The sequence below is a fragment of the Amphiprion ocellaris genome, chromosome 10 (assembly GCF_022539595.1).
Source record: "Amphiprion ocellaris isolate individual 3 ecotype Okinawa chromosome 10, ASM2253959v1, whole genome shotgun sequence".
NCBI classification, from domain to species: Eukaryota; Metazoa; Chordata; class Actinopteri; family Pomacentridae; genus Amphiprion; species Amphiprion ocellaris.
The window spans coordinates 20,165,800-20,185,497 of record NC_072775.1 but is presented as its reverse complement, the minus strand read 5'-3'; the positions used below and the strand labels follow the sequence as shown (position 1 = coordinate 20,185,497).

At 37.0% G+C, this 19,698-nt stretch overlaps 1 protein-coding gene and 1 long non-coding RNA gene across 3 annotated transcripts in view; one reads left to right on the top strand and one right to left on the bottom strand.

Annotated features, from left to right (window-relative positions):
* asic1c (acid-sensing (proton-gated) ion channel 1c) overlaps window positions 1-19,698 on the bottom strand; it is a 118,603-nt gene that overhangs the window by 35,320 nt on the left and 63,585 nt on the right. The window lies entirely within an intron of this gene.
* On the top strand, window positions 10,604-15,592 carry LOC129349827 (uncharacterized). Its single transcript, XR_008602975.1, has 4 exons — window positions 10,604-10,660; window positions 11,560-11,660; window positions 13,503-15,309; window positions 15,373-15,592. It is a non-coding gene; the product is annotated as an uncharacterized LOC129349827 (long non-coding RNA).

Sequence of the window (19,698 nt, the reverse complement as noted above, 5' to 3'; positions counted from 1 at the left end):
CCTGGGTGACCCCAAACTTTTGAACTGTAATGTATGTAAAACCTGCCTTTGACACATTAACCCTGACCCCTAGGAATTACAACTAAATTGCTTTCCGACGCATCCATCTATTGTTAATGCAAAAATATTGATTTGTGCTGCTTTAAGAGCTCTAACATGCCCAGTGAGGTTGTCATTGTGTCTGCACTAAACATTTAAATAGCCCACACACCATCACTTAATTCCTGCCAGACAGAAGACGACTTATGTGTTCTTACTACAGACTTACTAATGCAAACATACTGTGCATCCTTTCATAATCACCACTTGTAATTGATATTATTTGCATTTATTTGACTAAAAACGCTGCTCTCTCAAGGCTGCACATTTTTTTTGACACTTAACATGCAGCATATCAGATTTTTCACTAAAGTAAGGCCTGCATATTGGTGAGGAAATTATGAAAATGTTGCCTATATATATCCCTATATATATCCCTATATATAAATATATGTATAAATATATATATATATATATATATATATATATATATATATATATATATATATATATATATATATATATATATATATATATATATATATATATATATATATATATATATATATATATTCCAAAAATGCCCCGTCCCACAATGTAAAATCTATTCCTGGATCCACAGCAAAAACAAATCACTTGTTTCTCGGCTGGTGTCCTACTGTAATTTTCCCCCAAATGTCATTAAAATCTGGTTACTATTTGAGAAAACCTAATAAACTAAGGTAAACACACAGTGACACAGAAAAGAGAGCACATACCGTCCTCACAGTAGAAAACACAAACCTCTTCTCAAAGTTGCGACACACTTTAGTCGAGCATTTAAGCGAAAACACAAAAGACGAACAAATCTCACTTCAAGCTGATGCCTGAGTTTTCTTTGAGGATAACATTCAGTAAGAGAGAAACAATGGCAACGTCCCCCTCAGCGAAAATGTCAATGACTGATAAAATAAAAAGGCATTCAGACAATGTCAAGTGTGGCAAAAACAAATCAAAACTAAATAAGTTTGGATGAAGAAACTTTAAATTCTGGCTTTTTGTTTGCCGAGTACTTCTATAACTAAGTCAATTCAAAGGCTTTTAGTTCATTCAGCGCTCTCACCTGTGGGGAAAATAATGTTCTCTTTCTTACAAAATGTAGTCTGACTTCATTTCTGTAATTAATAGGTGGACTCTGAGTGAGCCACTACTCAATCAATACACAGTGGAGTTTTTCCAAATGCTTTAAGTTGGATGTGCTGCTTAATGCGCTGCCCAAAGAAATCAGCAGTTCAGTACATCATGGCCTCTCTGTGTTCCGAAAACACTCGCTTCGTTCTACAGTGAGAAGAAGCTGAGGCTGCATTCACACGTGTCAAGATTACTGATACCAGAGACTAAGTGCTCCCTCTCATCAACCACTTTGTTTCCTGACGGTGTTGAGAATGTCAGGGTTATTCTGCTGGATCTGACGGAGGACATGTTACTGCTGCCTGCAAGAATGTCATTTCCACAATGCTGAAAGGTCATTTAAATACTGAGTGTGAAAACGTCCGATCTGTCTCTCTATTCCCTCAAGTTCTAATTACCTCGCCTCCTTCATACTCGAGTTTACAAGGAGGTTTAAGTGTTGTTGAGTGTTTTCCAGCTTGTTTACTTTTTTCGCACTATCACAAAAGTCAGAGGTCAGAAGTCACAGAGTTTCCTGCATGAGGACGCGTCAAATCACAGAGACTGTTGCCAGCTGTTGCCTAACTGATAGTCTTTCATAATTTCTTCCACCACATGTAGAGAAATCCTTTCATGTGTTTCCAAAATCAAAACACAGAGAAGGAGCCAAGTTTGAAAGTGCTGAGCAGACATATTGTAACGACACTTTTCACATCAATAAGCCTTACTGAGATAATCATGAACAAGTATGCAAATAAGTTCATTAAAATGCAGAGATGGAGCAGAGCTGGAATTTATTCCAAAATGTTTTAAACCTCAGACCCCAACACTCCAGAGTGTTAAGCTTCAGGGGTCACCTAAGTGATCATGTCTTCAACCAGAAATGCTAAATAGTGACCAAATGTGGGAATTAAAGTCCTGTTTTGACAACAAATACTTAACTCAAATGCCACTTACTGACCTTCAATAGAGATATTAAATGTTTTCTATCACATTAAAGTCAGCAAACATGACTGCTGAGAAAGACTGTGAGATATAGCTGGTTGCAGTTAATGATTATGTTCATAATCAGATTTAATTAATCACTCTTTTAATTGTTTGTTTTACAAAGACATTAAAAATGTCAATTTCCCAGAGGCCATGTATATTGTAATACCTTGGTTGTCTATCCAGTAATCCATTGTACAAAATACAATCTAATTTGCCGCCACAGAAGGTCAAAAAGCTACCAGATATTCATATTTATGAAAAAAAACAATGGATTTTTGCCTCAAACAATCAATTGATCATAAAAGTAAGAAACAAAAGCACTCAAAACATCACTGAATACTTTATAATTAGAGAAAAAAATCTTTTCATCACCATCCAGTTTTCAGTGTTCACTGAAGACCTTTTTATATCAAAACATTGTAACTTTAATGGTTCTTAAGTCAAAATTTACATTTACAAGTTTTCAACTTTCGCCAACTGACCCACCAGGAAACCCTGAACACATTTTAATGCCAGCACAGTATCTGCTGCCATCCATCCTCTGCTCCAGTTTCACTTCATAAAAGCAGATTTCTAAATGCCAATAATCAGAGTCTGGGACCTCAGTGAATGTAGACTGCAGCTGGTTTCTCTCACGGCGTGCAGGAAATGGGCATCATCTAATGAGGAAATTCAATATTTCAGGAGTGACCCTAACACATGAGAATCCTTGATTAAATGGGAATCATAATAGGAAAGGGAAGATGCTATAGCTGGTGTTTGCACAACAGTGGTGTATAGTGTAGATTTGCTTCATGAGGAGCACAGCTTCATAGGAAACAACGATCTTTGTGCTTCATGGTAATGACAGAATCCCTCCCCAGTTTGATTTAATGCCTAATTCCACGCTGACAGTTATTCATCAGGCACAAGCAGAGAACTTCATACAGCTGCCAAAGTAATCACACTGAGTATGAAAGGCAGAAAAGCTTCACTGTGGGTACTTCAAAGACCTTTCAAAATTAATTTCTGTCCATCTGAGACAGCAATTAGCTGTAAGTATAGTTAAGGGGAATAAAAGGTGACTTTTCCTCCAACCATTTAAGGGAGCGGTTTGGAACCAACACTCTCGAGAAGAAAATCAGAAAATGACATTCACGTCTTGTTCGTTTTCTCACAGAGTGTGGAGCTCTTGCCTCTTCAAAGAGTGAAGTTTTCAGAAATACATAAAACTGATTTCACAGGTTTGTCGAGGTGTCAGAGAACATTGCCTGAGCAGCTTGTCAGCACATGAGCCAATAACGTTTGATTCTGAATAACGTCGAATAGAGACATGGTTGGTCAGGACCGTTATCTGTGGTGGTGAACGTTTCAATCTGATAAATGACAGACTACTCCACCTTGAAGAAAGTCTAAGACTAACAACAGCAATTTTCCAGGGTACAATTTTAATTCTCTGATCTCTGAAGATTGAACTTGAAATGGCTACAAAAACAGAATTAATGATTGCTGTTACCGCTACCTGAGATGATGTTTGACTTGTGGTAATGAACACTTTTCTCCCGGGTGATGAAAAGGTCTGAATTTGCTGATATGGTGGAATTTGTGTTATAAGATCTTGTTGCAGCTTTTAATCCCTAATCACGTCTGCATCCATGTAGCATTAGTAATTCTGAACCTGAACTCGAGTCCCCAGGAACCAGGAAATGAATGTGTCATTGACCAGTGTCATTGCACAGCCACAGTGTCCACAAGTTCTGTGACTCACCGAACACCGGAAGAATTAACAGGAAGCTCCACTCGATGAAATCACAGATAAGAGTCTCTGTGTTGTCTCTAGGTCTGAGAGATATTTCTATATATAGCATAGTAATCTTGGCTGCGTTATCTCAGGTCATAGCTATACATGTGAACTCACACAGCCAATTTGAAGACAATCCTGGCAGGAAAAGCGCACTGAGCCCAAGTGTTTTATTTTTGTAGATGATAAAGAAGAATCTCCTTTGAAAACCAACATCCAATCAGACTGAACCAAGGTCCCTGTGCTTCATTCAACCTGACAAGGCTTTTTTGCAAGAATGATTACAGCTTTTATACTGTGTGTTAATCCAGTACAAGACTTACAATGAAAAAAATGACTCATACACTAAAGCAATGTTAGACAGCACCACAATTTGGAAAGACTAGTTGGCAGCAAAAGCAAAATACTCTGACACCAGAAGTCAGCATCTTGTCAGTAAACTGTAAAGAGTTGCTTTCTATCCAGGCTCTCTCTGAATCTTTGCTTCAGATTTTGACAAGCAACTTGCAGACCTGCATCAGCTTCTGTGCCTACACAGCTTTACACATTATGAAACACTGTATTTTAGAAAGAATAATATAAGAGTTGGTGGTAGTACTGTATAATTTTTAGACATTTTTGTCTTTCTAAGTACAGTGTTTGTAAAACAACTGTTTAAAACATCACAGTGATACTGCAGAGTATATTTAGTGATCTATATATTACATAATTGACTGATGAACTGTATGAACACCACCCTGATGATGTACAGATGGCTGAAAGTATTTGCTGAACAAAAGAGAAGTTCTGCAAAGTGTTTTATTTTTAATGGACTGCAGTGTTCATTTCATACCAAGGGATACAAAGGTATAGAGCCAAGGAAAAGACAGAGCTTTAAGAACTTCAGCTTTCTCTGGAGTTGCTGTTTATGAGACAGTCGAAATTAAATTTTAATCATTTGCTTCTTGTGAAAGATTAAAATTTGATTTAAAGAAAGTGCCCAAGCCAATCAACACCAGTATCTCACAGAAAGTATTTGGTGTAGTTGATAATAGTTTGATGAAATATTCTTCACTGAAAGTCCACTTATTAGTCTGCTCAGCTGTTGCCATGGTTGTTGACATTCACTGGTGAAGACCATGAGACAGAGTCAATCTTGACTGAAAAAATGGAATATTTCACTCAAGGCTCTTCTATCCTGTGAGAGTGATGTGCTCATCCTGCTTATGAGTCATGATAAATCCATCATGTGTTTTTTAGTGGTGTTGATTGATGTCATCTATTAGATCTTTTATGATTAATCATTACAGCTAAGTTGTTTAATCCATTCAGTCAATATGAAATGTTGAGAGCGATGCTTCTATCTGTAACTAGAGTTGAGTATTTGGGTGGCTCTGCAGCATAAAAGTCCACTCTGACTGACTTTGCACTGCAGTATAAAGTCAGCAAACTAAATCAGCAATGACAGTCAAAAGGAGGAACTGGACAGTTCTTGTCAATAAAGAATTACTCCCTCTTCACGTTTATGTCTGGGTGTAAAGTTTGCATGGAGAATACGAGCGAGCGAGCGGCTCACTCCCACAACCATTAATTATAGCAGCTATAAATTGCTTCGGACCAATTAATACACTACTGGAGGGAGCGTGATTGTTTTGATAGCTGTCTGAAAGATGTCTGGGAAATGAAACAGAGGAGGAAGAGCGACTAACTGGCGCAGTAGTGCTGCCTGGTCCTGTGTGCTGTCGTCTCCCTCAGGGAGATTGGCAGGATGTCCATCAGAGGGACGGCTGACACCTGTGCTGGCTGGATCCTCAGCTTTAGAAGCCGATGGAGGCAGTCAGTCACTCTCTCCCTCCCCTGGGATTTGTTTTGAGTGGGTTTAGACCTGCATCTGTTCATACATTACAAAACATTCCCACTGTGTCATTGCTTATAGGAAACATTCAGCTGGATGTGACTAAATTTCTTTCTGGTGAATGCAGACTAGGAGCAGATCTCTGTTTTTGGCAACATGGAGGAAGGTCTTAATGCCAGGCAATAAAAACTAAAGGCCAAGTTAGAAATCTTGATGTTTTAATGGATCTTTGCTACCTAAGCACACTGAAGCAAAAACTAAATCATTCTGTTTCATTATGTAAAACACGAAGTATTGAAGGTTTCGTATCATATAACATTTGGAGAACTTCAGTGAAGTCTTCACAGAAAAGTTTATTTTTTCAATTTATTTGATAGGGACTGTGCATATTAATGAAGTCTACTTAGAGAGCAATAGACGTAAATAAGCCGGATTATAGTAACAATGCTAATTTACATCCTCAGTCCCTAGCTGGTAACACAACATAACATAACAGTGAAACATAGGACAATAGGTCACAATAAAAGCACATTACAAAACGTATGCAAAGAAGTTAAAGGTCAATGGTCACAAGACTGGTTCACTTTCAGCCACTGTTAAGATGAGTTTTGAAGGTTGGTAACGTGGGACACGCCCTTATGGAGAGTGGAAGACTGTTCCAGATCTTATTAACCTTCACAGAAGGAGCATTTTGTCCGAAGGCTGTTTTTCTGTGTGGGACCTCACAGTTCCCTCTTAAGGAGGCCCTGGTCCTGACACGGCATTAAGCCCTTCTTTTAAGACAGTCAGACATCAGGGGTGGGGTTAGTTCATGTAACACTTTGTAGATTAAACAAGCAAATTTTTAATTTTTAAAATCCTCAAAGCTCAATAAGTTGTACTTCTTTAAGATATTACAAACATGATATGACGTTGGTTTTCTATCGAAGATTTTAACGACTTTTTAGAGTGATTCTATGATTTTGCATCAATGGTCTTGTCTAGTCTTCCTTAAATGGCAAATCAACAACTGGACCATGAACAGGATTCTACTATTAGATTTAAAGGCTTTTAAGAAATTATCCTAGGAATTTAGTTTTTTGTTTCTTTGTTTTTGGAGTCCTCTCTAAAAAGTAGGCCTGTTGGATGGTGGGTGAACAAAGTGCATGACATTCATTTGCATCATGGTCAAGTAAGATTACGGTTTGGTTAAACGTCCTGTTTAATCAACTTTAATCCGAGACCAGGGTCCTTCCCAAATATCAACCAAGTACATAACCATAAATGCATAAATCCTGCTTTTTTTCCCACTTAGATTAAATTTTTTAGCCAATATTAATGCTTCGTTACCATGTTGAAAGCAATCTGTATGCAATTATGAGTCTCAGGACATTTATGTTGTTGCAGATTAGACCGGAGACCTGATTACTTCATTATTTTTGAAACTTTAGTCTCACTTTTACTCCTTTTCTTTCTGTCCATTCTTATTTATTTAATAATCTACATTTTTCAGATGTTCTATTAATTTTTTTTTTGCATGACATGAAATATATTAAATTCTTCTGTTTTTTAAAGCGCTACACAAATAAACTTGCTCACTCATCCGAGCACTGCACACGCTATGAGTTATTTACATATTTGACATGATCTTTCTGCTGTGTTAATAAACCTTCAAACACGAATGCTGTGACAGGGACGTAGTGCGTGAGCAACACTCTGAAACCAATTACCTTCTTGCCGTATGTCTGAAAGGCGACTTTAAGCTGAAACAAAATAAATGAGGACATAAGTCCGCTCGGGAATCAGTGCCATTAGAGTCTGTATTTTTACTGATTGCAAAAATCTTTCCCTATTACATCTGACCGTCTGCTGTGGAAAAGAACTGTCAACGGACAGCAAGCTTGAGTTAACTAATCAGACTATCTTCAGCCTGTAATGGCTGTGTATAAAGCATGAGGAATTCAATTAAACTGGGCAAGTAAACATTCACTCAGCTACAACCTGTGACATTAAGCCCTGGGAACACCCATCTTCCCTTATTCCTCTGGGATTAACTAAATCAGTCTTTCTGGTGGTTAACCAAGCACAACAGAAGCAAGGACACAGAGGCTTATGAACATGAAACATCTCATATACTTTGGCAATTTTTTAAAAATTAATTGATAGTTGTTTGAAGCATGCCTCGGACATGAAACAAACAATACACCACAGAGTAAATTGGCAATTGTTCTGGAAAAAGGCAATAGTGCCTGACGTCTCCTGTTGTACCTTTACTTGGTTATGGCTCCAATTTTTTTCAGCCTGTGCAGGCTTTCAACTCATTGCTGTGATGCAGAGGTATTGCCTCCTTGTCTTTATTTTGGCAGTTTCCACAGGCCATATGATTTTACTTCTGGGAGGTGAGGCCAATGTACAGCATCACAGCCCACTGGTGAGAGCAATTCTATTCTCAGAGCAGTTTTTTTTCTTTTTTTCCTGGGCCCTTTAGCAGACAGCGAAGTGAGAAGTTTCCATTATCCTTTTCAGCTGCCTCCTTAACAAGCTCTCCTGTGTGCCTCTGAGCTATCTGCAACATATCTCCACTGTTCATCCACCAAGCACTCGCGACCAATACAGTCCCCGCAAACTCAGTTCGCTCCCTGGGTAGTAGGGTCTCCAAGGCCTCCTCCCTGCTTTCTCTAGCACATGGGGAGTTTTAACATTCAAGCAGGTGCATTGCCTGCGTATATCTGTAAAATATCAGCTGAATGCTTAGCGTTACATCCAAAGCCACACATCATTCTGCGTTTGACTCATCTCCCAACCTGATGTTTGGTTACGACAGCGAAATTAAATGTCAGTCAGTGCGCTGACAGAGTGAGAAAAAAGCATTTCACAGAATAATCTTTCTGTGCCCTGTTTCAATTAATAGAGGCTGGCAGCAGGTGGCAATGTTTATTTAGCCAGGGACACAGAATAGTAGCTATTGTGTCTGAAACATAATAATGAGTGGAAAAGATGCCTTAATGACTAACTGTTTAAGATCTAATGTAATTCAACACAACAGTTGATCCATAAATTTTGCATTCGCAAAGATAATAAGTTCAATTTTGACTAACACTCTCAGAGAAGCATTTGTTTAATTATGTATAATTGTAGGTTGTAGGTTGCAGTGCAGCATTACACTGTGAGGTCCTTTCAATGTTTTTCCTAACTCATTTCCAAAGATAAGGGGCAAATTATTAGAAAAATTTAATCCAATCAGAGTTGAAGTAACAACTAACAGAAAGTTTTACACAAACTGGATGTTATATAGGAAAAATGTGGCAGAGCTGTTGTGCTGGACTGAATTGTAAAATAAATACATTTCATTGAAAAAAAAACCCATAATATTAATGCATACAGTATCATGGCTGGCAGATCAACTGGCAATATGAAAAACAGAATAACACACCAAACACAGCTGCATTACATACTAAAAGCCTATGAGTCAACTTATTCCTGGAAACCAGGAGACAAATGAAGTGATGAATATTGTGCTCGGAAATTGTAATAACTACGTGTGAATGCAGAGGCACGCACACACACAGAAACAATGAGTATACCATCATAGAGCAACTACTGAGCCACAAATCATTCAGTTAGTGTAGACAATCTATTTATCTATCCTGGTCCAGATCTGCTCCTGACAGCAGAGGCGAGTCTCCAGATTAGGTCTCGATGGAGACTTATGAAGTCTGTCTTTTATTTCAAAATGACTCAAGCCACCAAATTCCAACAAAATATATTCACATGATTGCACAACCGAGCATTAACCCTTTAAGACCCACCATTGTGCAAGTCCGCCAGGACATATTTTTACATTTTTACATGCTGTAGTGCCATTTTTTGGAGTATTTTTATTTGCTTTACATCAAAATAACCCCGATATCCCAAATTTTAATAATATATGTTGACTTATGTCTTAACTACTACAAAAAATTGCTTAAAAGTGCAATAAACCTTAAAAAAATGAAAATCATTTTTGTTTTTTTCACATATATTTCAAAATACAGAAATTGCATAGCTGTATCCCTCAAATTTGTAAAAAAGTTGCACAATATCCTTTGGAACCACAGGAAATTTATTTGGAGTCTGTACATAATTTGCTTTTTGAGATATGGTCAATTTTGTAACCTGTAAAAAACCCCCGAAAATAAACAAAACTGCAAAATTTGCAGAGACAACATCAACATGAAAACAAATTATTTACAATAGTGCAATCAAATTTCTAAGTGTGCCAGATACTTATGAACACACATATTTTATGTACAAAACCATGGTCAGACCATAAAAAGTGCATTTGAAAATAAAGAAAATCGTTTTTACTGAGTTGAATCAGATGTAAAATAGTTTGGCGCGACCAGGTTTTCGCTGCTGCTCAAATAATGTGTGGAAGTGTGTCAAAGGTGTGTGTGGTGGGTCCATGTACGGATCTGGTAATTGGATTTTCCGTTCTGAAACGGGTATTGAAAAACAAAAAACGAGTGGCTATTTGATCTTCGTTTTAAAATACAAAAATTAAAATTGAAATACAAGGCGTTTTTCCTTTTCATGATCAAAAAGGGATATACGATTTTTTTTTAAATGCTTTGATTTTCGTTTTATATTTAGAATAACAAGAAAGTAAAATCAGTAAGAGACAGAAACGAAAAAAGGTCCGTTTTTTAATTTTCTGAGACCGGAAGTGGTCATCAGCAAGTGTGGAGCCAAACGACAACAAGATTCTCAGAGGGCGGAGCCAGAGAGCAGCGATTGGTCAGACCATAGATAATATAGCGCGCTAACGTGTGTAGTCTATGTGTATCTATGGCCGGCACGTCTGGTAGCATCTCTGGCTGCTGTTGATCTTGTTTTTGGAGTAAAACACGGTAAGAAGATAAATACTTCTAACCAGTAGCGTTGTTTTGTTGTACGCTAAGTCAGCGACTTGTGAAGAGTTGTGTTTTGTCGTGTTTGAGCAGTTGGTCCGGGCGCGTTAGCTAGCTAAGCGGCTAAGTTAGCTAGCGGGCTAATTAACACAGGTGGCTAACTTACCGCTGAACACCTGTGTTAGTTGCTGCCGCAACTGTCCGTCATTAGTAGAATGCCGTTCTCAACCTGTATTTCTCTGCTGTGTATTTTAGCTTTTAAAAAAGTTATTTTTAAGGTTAACTGAAACCCGTTGAGCTGCACTGAAGTTTAACATTCAGCTGGTTTGAATTAAACCATGCTTAACTTAACATTGCGCAACATTACCTCTCTGAAACTCCATACTTTCATTAAATTCCTTCTCTCTTCCACTGCCCAAGTTCAATCCAGTATATAAAGTGACATTAATAGTGAATAAACTAACAACCAGCCATTGTATTTATGTATTACTGCATGTATTTGTAGTAAAACATGAGATGAAACATCCTACTTTTGGATCTAGAACTGCACAAGCCGTTCATTTTCAGTCACCTGACGAGTTAAACTCCCCTTTTTATGTGAGGTTGAAGCAGAAAGTCTGAGTTAACAAAGAAAGTTCTTTATAATTTGCAATACCTGTTATCTCTGACTGAGGCTTTAGTTTTTGTTGAGCTGATTTACACGTAGAAACTTTGTTCAGGAAAATTTCTCAGTAGCTCAGAGGACAGGCTGCTTTTTACAAAACCTTGTAAGAGAATGTCTGTCAATGCTTTCAGCAGAATTTAGAAACACAACACTTCCTAAACAGATATTTTGAGGCTGTGAGGTTGAAAGTTTGAGAGTATATCAGTGTGTTTGTTTGCGGTCTTTCTGTTTCTAGGTGGAAGCTGAATTAGTGAGGATGACTCCTGCTCCTGTCATCTCTAAGCTCCTCACACATCTTTACCTGCACATGAGGAAAATCACTCCTGTAGAATGCAGGTATGTTTGTCATTATTATAAAAAGATGTTGCCTGGTGACCTGTCAGAAACCCATTATACAGAGTCAGCCAAAATAATGTTTACACACATCAGGAAAAGAAAAACTTGCATAAATATTTCAATACCAAATGTATTCAGACATCAAGAGATTAATAAAAGTTATCTTTGGCCTCTACAATTACAAGAGGTGCTCAAAGTGGTGGCCACTGGCTTCCAGACATTTCTGTTGTGTTGTAGACGTCACTTGTTGATGCTTCAGTCATGAGGGTAGCGCCATCTGTTGGGAAAACATTGTACAACAGGACACAGAGTTATCGTGATTTGATCAAACTTAGAAAGAGGTATCTATATGTATAGAAGTACTTATACAAATGAAATATTTATAAAAGTTTTTCTTTTCCTGATGTGTGTCTCCATTATTTTGGCTGACTCTGAACTTAATGAGAACAAAACTGTCATTTAATTGTTGCTCTTAAAGCTTCTTTAGTGAAAACCAGCTGGTGTTCTGCTTTGAAACAAACTGCTGTTGAGGTCTGTGTTTTTAGGTTTAACCCCACAGTTTCTGAATGAACTGATAGTTTGTTTGTTTTTTCCTAATCAATGTGGATGTTATAATTGATGGTAACATTTACTGATCATATAATCAGCATGACAATATAACAGTAGAATATTCTGACCACCTGACTAATACTGTGTTGGTCCCTTTATGCTGCTAAAACTCCTCTGACCCAGTGGTTCATCAGAACCTCTGGGGATGTCCTGTGGATTCTGTGGGTCCTGTGGGTTGCAGGGTGGGTCCTACCGAGACCAGGCTGATCCTGGACCATCCCACAGATGCTCAATCAGATCTGGATGTGGGGAGTGTGGAACCCAGGTGAACAGCTTAGCTCTGTCGTGTTCCTCGGACCACTCCTGAGCAGTTTTAAGTTTGTCCTGCTGAGGGGGGCAGCTGGCATCAAGGACTGCTGTTGCCATGGAGACTAGGGGGTTGTTTGTCCTGCAGTGTTTAGGTGGTGGTACATGTCAAACATCCACATGAATGTCAAGGTTTCCCAGCAGAACGTTGCATTAGAACAAGATGATGGATGTTGTTCTCTTCAGCTGTCAGTGGTCAGAATGTTGTGGCTGATTGGTGGATCTGTCTGCCTTTACTCTGACATCCAGAGTTATACAAAAGTGTAGTATGTGTGCAGTGCAGAAGAGATTTACTTTATTGTATGCAGTTTTTTTTAAAGGGAGAGCATTTTTTTTATCCACCTGAATGAAGACCTAATCTTTCCCTTCAAAGGATAGTTAATTGTTACTATGGCTTCCATAGTGGTTCCATCAGAGAAAATCATATCCATATACAGATTTTTATTAATTCCAGAGCTGGTTCACTAAAGATTATAATAATAACTACATCAGATAATTCTTGGTCGCAGTTGGAATTTTGTAGACTGAGAGATGGTTGAGAAGGTTTGCAGTTCTTGTTTTAGCAAAATATGTTATAGAAGATCTTTATTGTCATTGTACATGAAATTATCTGCAAACCAGCAAAGTGTATCAGTCTGAGGTATCTAAAAATAAATAAAGAAAAATGCTTCTAAAGCCAATAATAAACAGACTATTTTGAGGGAATATTCTAAAAAGGAAAGAAAAGCTCCATTCTCACTCCTCTCAGGATAAACTCATTAAAATTGACTTTAAATTTAGCTTCAACACGAGACAAAAACATTTACTTTCATTACTGATATTGTCAAGTTTTAATAAAGTTCATGTTACTTTTATAAAATGATGAAAGTGAATAAATTGTATTTGTGTGATCTGTGTTTGATTTCTGTCTTTTCTCCTGTCATCCAGATGTTCAGAGGGAGATGATGCCACATCTGGTCCAGCAAATGGAAGGTCTTGAAGTTCTCTGACTGGCCTCGACTGAAGATGGTCGTCTCACTGGATTTAAGGTTCAGATGCTCAGTAACAAACTCCACCAATGAGCCAACAGGGAAGCTTTAGGTTTATTAAATGTTGCTATGAAGGTTTCACTGTTTTTCTAAGTTCTAATTCAACTTAGAAGTAAATCCTTCCATCTGAAAGGATTTAGTTGCATTAATAACCTCATAACATTCAAATTTTTATTCCAGTCTTGGTTGGAAATAGAATCTCTGTATTGATTCAGGTAAAAACTGAACTTCACAGCATGTTGGAGCAAAACAACCAGATGAAAACTGTGATGGTGTTGGATTGTCAGACCGTAATGTTGCAGCTCAAAGCAGCTTTTCTATCTCAGTTCATTCTGACATTCAGCTATGAATCAACACAGCAGATGGTGATCCATGCTGTGGAAGTCTCACATCTCCTGATTTAATGGAGCTGCTTTGCACTTTTTACACTGTTTATTCACCAACACTTTATTTAATAAAAGTCCCATCTAGTTTTTATGAGGAATGTGATGTTTTAATTTCTCTGTGAATAACTGCAGTCTAATGCAACAGCTGGAATTGTAACATCTGTCCTGATATTGATCATGAAGTATTGATCAGAATACTTATGGTTAGCAGTCATCCCTGAAGTTTTATATTAAAATCTTTACTTGTGTTGTGAACTTTGGTAAGAAGCAGAAACGTTAGCGTTGCCATGGATACATGAGTGTTAAATTCTGTCCATGTTTCCATTTTGGGAAATTCAGTCCGGTTCCAGAACGTGGAGGAATTTAGTCTCACAATCACAGACAACAAATATTATCTGAAAGTCGGGTTATTGTTGTTTATCAGCACAATACAAAAAGATTAATGTTAGAAATATTCCAGTTAAGACTCTAGAATATCATGATTTATGTAAATTTACCTCAATAATATGAATGTTCAGGTTAAGATTGTACAGTGATATTTATTATGCAAGTTTAGCTGATTAAAGTTTATGACTCTGCACTAAAATATTATTTAAATTGACATCATTATTATAATATTTAGGGTCAGACCTTACAGTATTGAGATTAAGAAATCAAATATTCTATAAAATGTAAATACACTGTACTCATTTGGATATATTTAAGTGAGACTCTACAATATTATTTGATACAAATCTGTCTGAATCAAAATTTTAATAATTTTCACACCAAACATTTACTGGACTGATTTAAATATTAAAATCACTCCTTTCTAATCCTCTGCTGTACGTTCAAACCTGAGGCCTTAAATAGAAACACACAAGTATCTGTTTGAAGGAATTTCTGTAGAGTCCTGGTTCCAGAACATGATGATAGAATTATAGACAAACTTTAACAAAAGCTGCCTGAGAGTTTACAGGTTTTTATGTTGGATTTCTTCAGTAATTTAATGAGAGTTATCAGCAATAATCAAGTGTTCATTTGATGAACTTGATTTCCTAAAACATCCAGAATTGGAGCTCATATCTTTGGCAGCTGTAAAGTTTCTGCTCCTTCAAAGTTCACAACACAATGAATGAATTCCTAAAACACTCTCAATGCTGGAGAGCGTTTGTGATGCTGAAGCAGTGATCAGTTTTTCAGTTTCTTCTCTGGAGATGCACAATGAGGGACGTCTGCAGAGACTGAGAAAGAGTCTCACCACATCCTTACATGAGGAAAAAGACTTTATTGAAGACTACAATGAGAAAAACTATCAGACAGCAGACGGCTGCATTCAAGGTGAGCTCTGAACATTTGATCTGTAACAGGAATTCAATAACGGCAGCATGAGCTTCATTTCAGTCTGTAGCTGCTGAATTCATGGATGAATCATCTGGCACCAGAGAAGAAGACCATCAAACATCCACGTCAGCTGATGGAGGTCCAAGAGTCTCACCGAACAAACAACCTACAGAGTGAAGACCTCAAATCTGATTGGACGGCCTCCTATTCAGCCACATGTGTGAACAAATGCCTCTAAGTTGATTTGTTTTCTAAAATAAATCTACTTTGAGTCCTAATCTATGCCTGTGTGTTTGCTTCTTTACACCGCTGTTAACAGTTTCGGCTGTTAGATTGTTCCAGATAAGACAAGTACAAGATACTTCAGAGCCGTTCTACCACGAGCCTGACAGGAAGAACTCCAACAGCTACTGAATGTTCCTGTGGTCCCCTCAAGACTACAGGAGGAGCCCTACGAGGACGAGCCGGTCCACCTGATGGCGGCCAGTCGCTGCGGTTCAAAGCCAACACCGACTACGTGGACTTCTACTGGACCACACGGAGGCCTTCAAACCGGACCATCAAGTTCAGCGACTCCCCGACTCGTGGGTCTGAGGACGCCGCCGAGCCTCGGCTCAGCCGGCCTCCTGTCTGTGGGTGTTTGAGTGCTGAGAGGTTTGTGGATGCATGTGAACGTGTCTGTGTTGAAACAGCAGCTTTTGATTCACTAACGCCGGGAAAAACCAAGAGCTCCTTTATTTGTGACTTCCACTAAAAAACTGATGAAAATAAGTTTGCCAGGGTTCTGACTGATAACAGATTATTAAATATTGAAAATAATCGTTTAAATATTCCTTTAAACAATCCTTTTAGGTCTACATTTCCTTTACACTGATTTCTTGGTATTTTGGGTGGAATATACCATTAAGCCCGATGTTCAAGGGTTCTTCTGGGAATATACCATTAAACCAACCTTTTAGGTAAATGTTCCAGGATGTTGAGTAGAATATACCATCAGATCAACCTTTTAGGTCTACATTGGAAGATTTTAGAGTAGAATATTACTCCAAACCATCCTTTAGGTCTACATTTAAGGTGGAATACTCCTTTACGCCAAGATTTTTTGGTCTACATTGAAGAATTTTAGGTGGAATATTCCTTTGAATGAACTTTTTAAGTTTATGTTCAAGGATGTTGGGTGGAATATACCATCAGACCAACCTCCAAGGTCTACAGTAGTGAATTTTAGGTGGAATATACCATTAAACTCACCTTTTATGTCTACATTGGAGGATTTTAGGTGGAATTTTCTACCAAACCGTCTTTTAGTCTACATTTAAGGATGTTTAGGATGGTATAGTCTTCCAAACCAACTTCTCAGGTCTACATTTCAGGTGGAATATTCCTCCATACTAACTTTTTTGATCTACACTGAAGGATTTTTTCTAAACCACCCTTTCAGGTCTATATTTGAGGTTTTGGGTGGAATATTCCTTTTAACCAGCCCCTCAGGTCTCTTTGAGGATTTTGGATGGAATACTCGGTTAAACCAACATTTCAGGTGCATGTCCAAGGATTTTTGGTGGAATTTTCCTTTAAGGTGGATGTTTGAGGACCTTGTAGGTGGAATACTTCCCGAAACCAACTTTTTAGGTCAACAATTAAAGATTTAAGGTGGAATATTCCTTTAAACCAACCTAAATTTCATGTTTTGATCATTACCAAGTGAGAAACCTCAATCCAGACTCCTCATAATGACGTTTTATGCTGCTGTTATTTGTTTAGTCCAGATTAAATGACAGAAATCCACAACTGTAATTTTTTTTCAGGACTCGGTTATTAAATGTCAAAACAATCCATGTGACTCTAAAAACTCAACAGCTTTACAAACTCTAAGATTAAACTCTCCACAACGATCCAAAATAAGTTGGACTTCTACATGAGAGCTTTAATTTTTCTTCATCTACTTCCTGAAAAGTTTGGTCAATAAAAAAGACAAAAACTAATATTTTCAGCTGAACTAAAGACAGACTTTGTGATTTTTCTGCTCACATGTTGTGTTGTTGTAAACTTACTCTTCCAAATAAATACCCGCCTAACCCCCTGGAAACCAGCGTTTGTCCTGTTTTTGTGTTGCTCCTCGGCGACCCTAGACAGCCGGGTCATAATGTTTTTTGAGCAACACACCATACTATGACGTTTTTACAATGATGGTTCTACTATGGAACCAGTTTGACATGTTCAGGTGTTCTTTGTGTGAAAACTCAGAGATTTCAGGTATCAGAAGGTGGTTTTCAACTTTCTTTGTTAACTTTCTGCTTCAACTTTAAACTAAATTTCCTTCACTAACCCAGCCCTCTGGACTTCCAGTAAGCTGTGTTCCTATTGGCTGTCCAGGTGGCTGCTTGGTGTTATCAGGAACACCTGAGCAGCTCAGTGTCTTCCTGCTTTATTTAGCTGCAGACAAACATTTCCTCTGCTTCTCTTCACCACTGAACCGGGTTTGGCTCCATTGCTTTAGTTTGTTCTTTAGGCGTTGGCTTGCAGCTTCCAGCAGTAAAATCGTCTTTAATGTGTTTCTTGGTGTGTTTTAGGGCTTTGTACTGGATAGTTGTCTTGGTAAATGTGGTTCTTTAGCCACAGTTAGCACATGGTGCTAATGTGTGCAGTGATTAGTGGATTTGGTGCAGCTGAGTTGTGTCTTTATCTTGGCTGTAGTGAGTCTTTAGAGGTTTTTGGTCAGACACATTCTGTATTCTTGTTTGTGAACCAACGTTGGTTGTCCAGAAGGTAAGAGTTCCTGTCCTGATTCTCTGTTCTCAGAGGTTCTCTGGTAGGCTGCAGGAGACTTTAGCGTTTGGGTTGTGCTAGTTTGGTTTTTGTACGGTTTCATTTGGACGACTATCTTGAGGCCCCTCCATGTGGTTTAGTGAGGTTTTCTGCAACAGTTCTACAAAGCAACCTGCAGCAGAAGAGACTTTGAGAGTTTTTAGGAAGTTCTGGAGACCAGACTTTAGAGCAGCAGAAACATTTGTCAGCAGTTTGAGTAGGAGGTGAGCTTCAAAGTAGAAATGAGATGGAAACCTTCTTGACCCGTGTGGTGAGGTCCTGTACCAAGAGTTTGAGCAGGTTGTGAAGAGTCTGTAGTTCTTTGGTCTGAAAGCACAAGAAGAGTCGACTCATTAAAGGAGAAAACAGGAGATATTGTTGGTTCTTCTGTCGCTCTGCAGTTTCCTGAGACTGAATATCAAGTTTATATTTTAAATGATTTCCCATGTGAGCCCAAGAAGACTTCAATAAACTCCCTCCATCCCCTGGACACAACATATTTTATTACCATGTTAAATCTTTTTTTTAAAAAATGTTTTTGCGTTTTAATCATAGTTTTAGCATAGTTTTTTCTCTTTGCTTGTTTAGTTTTGTCATCTGTGTAAAAGGTGCGAAACAAATAAAGTTGAATTGATAAACTGAATAATTGACTAACTCATGATTGTGACAACAGAAGTATTTTCATTGTGATTTAAGGGTTTATTTCATTTTTAAGGTTGGGGTTAAAATCTTGACAGAAAAAGAAGATTAAAGAAATAAACTACTTAACAAAAAGCAATTAAAGGAAAAAAAATTTAATACAATAAAACTTTTGAAAAGTTTTATTAAAAAGATTTAAGAAATTTAAGATGTAATTTTCCCATTAAACATTTAATTTTTCAATTAAATGCTTTGTCTTTTTAAAGGTTTAATAATCTAATTAAATGTTTTGCATTTTTTAAAATGTTTAATATTCTTGTTAAATGTTTTGCATTTTTAAAAATGTTTAATATTATTCTTGTTTAAATGTATTTTTAAATGTTTAATTATCGAAAATATTTTATCTGTTATTTTTAATATTTGTATTTTAAAAATTTTGTTTAATTTCATAATGATGTATTGTATCTCGTTGAATTATCTAATTCAAAATTTTGTCTGTTTAATAGAGTTAAACATTAAATACAATTAAATTATATTAAACAGAAAATATTGAATACATGTCATTGTGAAATTAAACAAAATTTTTAAAATACAAATATTAAAAATTACAGATAAAATATTTTCGATAATTAAACATTTAAAAAATACAATTAAACAAGAAGAATATTAAACATTTTAAAAAATGCAAAACATTTAATTAGATTATTAAACCTTTAAAAAGACAAAACATTTAATTAAAAAATTAAATGTTTAATTAGAAAATTACATCTTATAGACAATAAAACTTCAAATAGAAATTAAACAGAAAATACAATGAAGCATTTAAAAAGAAAATTAAACATTAAAAGGTGGTAAAACATTGAAAAAAAAGATTTAATTGAAAAATTAAATATTGGGAAAGAAAAAAATTCAAACAAGCCGATAAAACATTTGAAAAAA